Consider the following 4,857-nt stretch of genomic DNA (forward strand, 5'->3'; position numbering starts at 1 on the left):
ATAAAAGCTTCCACAACCTTTGTTATTTTATCATTATTATTTTTTAAACTGAATTCACCGCCGCAGGAGGTCACAGCATCAATGGTTATAGCTGGCTTTAAAAAGAGGTTGAGTCATTTTGTGATTGGTAAAACAGAGACTCAGCCTGAGATGAGGGCAATCAAATTTCCTGCTTGAAGGCATCAGTTGATCACTACAGGGGTCAGAAAGAAGTGTTTTTCTCCTGCAAGTCCTGGCATGAGAGTCTAGGTGAAGGGAAAAGAAGGTTTTTGGTTTTTGTATGTGTGCTTGTTTTTGTTTTCAAAAGAGAGCAGGGCTCAAAACCTATGCATACTTCAACAGACCAATGAGTGATGTGATTTCACCTCGCTCTGCCTGTTCAGATGGCAGTTGTGATTATAGCAGTTGCTAATTAAGCAGTGCACGACAGCGCTCTCTGCATGGGCATAGATTTACCTACGGGCAGGCACAGGTGTGCTCAGATGGGGAAAAATACCTGAGGGCCGAGGTGGGGAGTAGAGGGAGCACATGACGGTTGGAACAGAATTTAGTGAATTAACAAAAGACTCAAAAGTAGCCGCCAGTGATCTGTGGATGTAGTTACATGTCGAGTTAAACTGCATCCTCTCAGGATACAGAGGTGTTTTGGAACCTTCACAGCAACACAGAGGTATAACTTGGGGTTCACCACCCTCCAATAAAGGAGCAAAAATAAGGTACTGAGAAACAGCTTTTGTTTTTCTGGCTCTGCCCTTGCTAGGTGGGACCTCCAAGCCTTCGCATTCTCAAATAACCCTTGGAGTCCCTGATGATAAGGATGTCCTTCTTTTCCAGTGTTGACGTAGAGCCACTGGAGTCACTCTGCATGGGTTTAAATGCTTAACTCCTTCATTCTCAAAATTTACCTAAAAGCACTGTCCACTGTGAGCCTGACTTCATTCTAGATACTAAGGAAAGAGCCATCCAGGCTCTCATGTCATCTAGATACTAATGGGAGAATATAAATACAAATTTATGATGAATAAAAATATAATATTCCGGGCAGAATAAATGCTATGGAAGGAACAAAAGCCTCCTTGTGATGTGTTCAAGAAAATACAAGAATCGGGAAGAGGGACAGCTCTTTTAAGAAGTTTGTTGTAAGTGGGGAAGAAATGGAGTAGTTTGATTCAAATGTGGGCTACATGGACATGTCGGCTGTCAGGCAGAACCAAGGACCCAGTTGAAATTTGTGATGATAACTTTAAAGTGAGACACACCAGGCTGGTTGCTTTCTTTAGTAATGTTTAGCTACTCAGGTATAGGCACAGAAGAGAGGAGCATTGGCTCTATCCAAGCTAAGGGTTTTGCCAGTTGATTTTGGTTGAGGAAGTTAAAGGTACTTGTAGTAACCCATGAAGACCCATGGCGAGGAGGATAGGAGATAACCAAGAGGGTGAAAGACAATAAAATGGTACCAGGAACAAGGTGTAGCCCAAGAATCCTTAGAGTTGGAAACAGAGGTTGCAGTATTCCAAGAGAGATGATGAGACAGAATGCATTTGCATTCGTAGATGTAGGTGATGACCACAGGGCATAACCTTGAGATGGCTAACTGAGGTAGAGTAGAAACAAAATAACTGGAGGAGGGGAAAATTATCGGGGGCCAGCACTTTGGGAAGAGTAGCTCCCTGCAGGACCAGAACATCTCCGAGACCACCTTTCATGCTGTATTTTACATAAATGGTGCCCCTTGGAGCCCACCTCCATGAAGTCTAGATGAGTGTTGGAAGTTTTGGGAGGGGTCCAACCAAACTAGCATCTTCAAGGAATGAGAGGCCAGAAGATGATACAATAAGGAATAAAGAGTCACAATAGCTTAGATATGGTGAGGAATAATAAGAAATCCGAACTCACCCCTTAGCCCAGGAGCTCAAGAGGGATGGAAGTGAAGGCATTTCAGCTATTGGCGGAAATAACCAAGTCTGCAGACGTAATAATGTGGTTTATTGCTAAGCAGGAGCTTGAGCAATGGGCCCTGAGAAAGACAAATGTGTTTCTCAGTGTGCTGAGATAAGGTAGCTCCTTTTATGTAGTTTGAGAGCTGGAGAGTTGTCGATCAGCATGAGGAGCCTTTTACATTGACCTGGCCCCAAAAGGTGAGGCATCTAGAAGTGGAGGCTTGTAGGTGATAGCTGACTTTGAAAGTCTTAGATTCAGTTGTAGAAAAACGCAAGTCTCTGTTCCTGAAAGAAATAAGCAAAAGGATGTTTACAAAAAGAAGACAATATACATCATATTAATAAAAACAGTATGCCTGCTGCAGATTGAGCATTCCACTATCAGTGGACCAAAAGGGTCTGTCAATAGGCCTCTGTTAATGTTTGTAGGCCTGACTCTCTCAAGCCCCCTGGAAACAAGTTTGGAATAGGAAAAGGTAGTCAGAATTCTGTCCTCAAAGCAGTTGCATGTCTTCTATTTGCTAATTATGTAACTCTAGGAAAATTATTCAACTTCCCGGTGCCTCAGTTTTTCCAAATGTAAAATGGAGATAATAAGTGTACCTCCCCCACAGGGTTGTTATGAAGGTTCAATGCAATAATTTTGGAAATGTGTTTATCGCTTATCACAGAACCTGGTCCATAGTGAATGTGTGTGTGTGTGTGTGTGTGTGTGTATGCATGCATACATGTGTATGTGTGTTTACTTAAAGTTGACTTTTTTTCTTTTTTAAGTTTATTTATTTCTTCTAAGAGAGAAAGATATATTAGAGAGAACCACCCTGGATAGGGTCCTTATGCTATGACCTACCTCCAGCCTCAGCCAGCCCAGATCATGGACATGAATGTCCAGTGTGTACAAGAAGGCTCTGGGGCTCAAACTGAAGACCTTTGCATGTGAATCTAATTGTGTATCCACGGCGTAACCATTTGGCCCCCTCTTTTTCAAAAAACAAAAATAGTTTTATCAGCTCTCTAAGGTACCAGAGCTTCAGTCTTTTTCCCTAAGTTTTATTTATCTCTCTTATGAGACAGAGAGACCCCAATAGAATCTTGGGGCCATGATCTACCTCCAGTGTTGGCCAGTCCTGGTACATGGGCACACAGGTGCCCAGCATACTCAGGGAGGTCTCCAGGCTTGAACCAGGAACCTGCCCATGTGGGTGAGACTGTCATTGCCCACCTTCTCCCCCACTGCATATTTGAGGGATGGAACATGAGTGCTGGTGCTGAGGAGTTCCTCAGGAAGGTGAGGCATGGGGCTCAGGTGCAGAGACGCTGACTTAGCCAAGAGAAGTGCAATTCAGAGAGGAGGCTTAGAAAAGCAGGCCCACAGCCAAGACAGAACAATTAAATATGTAGAGGGCTGAGAGGCTTGACAGAAGAAATGGAAGTAAAACATGTTTCTAATCAGAGCCACGAGGAGGGTTGCCTGGAGGCTCTATTGGTAATTGATGTGCCTCTGACAATAATTAGAAACAATTTCTGGGGACTTACAGGGCAGAGTCACCTAGTGATATTATTTACTGCAGAGAGTAGTGTCTGGAGTGAAAATGGATGTTATTGTTTCCTGAGAACACATTAGAAGGTGACTTCATGGTGAATAGGTTTTTCAAGATATTTGACATTCACTGACTTTCTATTTAGCTTCGCTTAGTCACAGAGGCCATTACCGTAATGACAATACCTGGATTTATCTCTGTTAATGGCAGAAGACATATGAGAGATAAATCCTCCTGTGTGGGCCTCTGACTCATGAATGTGACAGCTTTGACTCCTGGAGCCACTGAGACACCCAAAGGATTCTGGGAGTGCAGTAGATCCTGGGCTCAGCTTCAGCCTCAGCTCAATGCAAGAGAGTCTCACCCACAAATGCTGAGGGGCTGAATTAGAATGAAGGGTGGTGACTTCTTTAAAATGTGAGCTTTCTTTGTTGTCACTCGGGTAAAGTGAGATGATGAAGATGAAATACCTCAATACCTGGCACACTGTGAGCACTCAGAAAGTATTGACTCATTATTATTTTCTTGAGTTCTTCTGGTAAGACTTAGGAGGCCTTCCATACTCAGCGTACTGCAAGCCCTGATGATGTGAATGGGGTTGGATTGGGGTTGGAGCCCTGATGATATGATTGGGGTTGGACCATGATAATAGTGGACTGTATTCCCTTGGGGTGGCCCAAGGATCAGTGGCTTGAGTTTTTCCTTGAATTGGCTTTCTTTGGGTAGAGGCCTGGAAGGAGTGGAGTTGAAGACAAAACTCCATGAATCAGGCACTATCCATTCACCTTCCTCCCTGTGAACTGGGAACTAACTGGGGTGCAGGGAAGGAGGTATGAAATGATATCCATAACCATGACCTAGCCTCTAAGCTAATGAGTAAAAGGAGTCTTGACAGCTCAATCCATGATCTAGCTCTGCTCACTAAGAAGAACAATGATGTTAGAGATTATTGAGGTCTAAGTCCTCCAGATGGTTCTCAAAAAGGAAATATTGGTACTTGGGGAAGGACAATTCTTCAGTGGGTGGAACAGCAGTGCAGGATATATAGCACTTGGGGTCTCTGCCTGCTAAATATCAGTAGACCCTCACAGGCTCTTCAACAACAGAAAGACTCCACCACCTCACAACTTTCCCAGATTGAGAACCTTAGTATGAGGGACAACATGCCTGGAATGTCCTCGGTGCACATGTACTTCTGTGCAGATAAGTTTCGACATCAGCTGCCTCTGTCTAGATTCACTTCACCACCCCAGTTTGGGAACTGGGGAGGTTGGCAGGGAAATATCCCAGGACTAAACAATAAAGAATGCAGATCCTGGATATCCACCTGTCGGAGATTCAAACTGCTGTTAGTACTGCTTAGTCAGATCTCCTCT

Source organism: Tupaia chinensis, unplaced genomic scaffold, assembly GCF_000334495.1.
Source record: "Tupaia chinensis unplaced genomic scaffold, TupChi_1.0 Scaffold139218_1, whole genome shotgun sequence".
Lineage (NCBI taxonomy): Eukaryota > Metazoa > Chordata > Mammalia > Scandentia > Tupaiidae > Tupaia > Tupaia belangeri.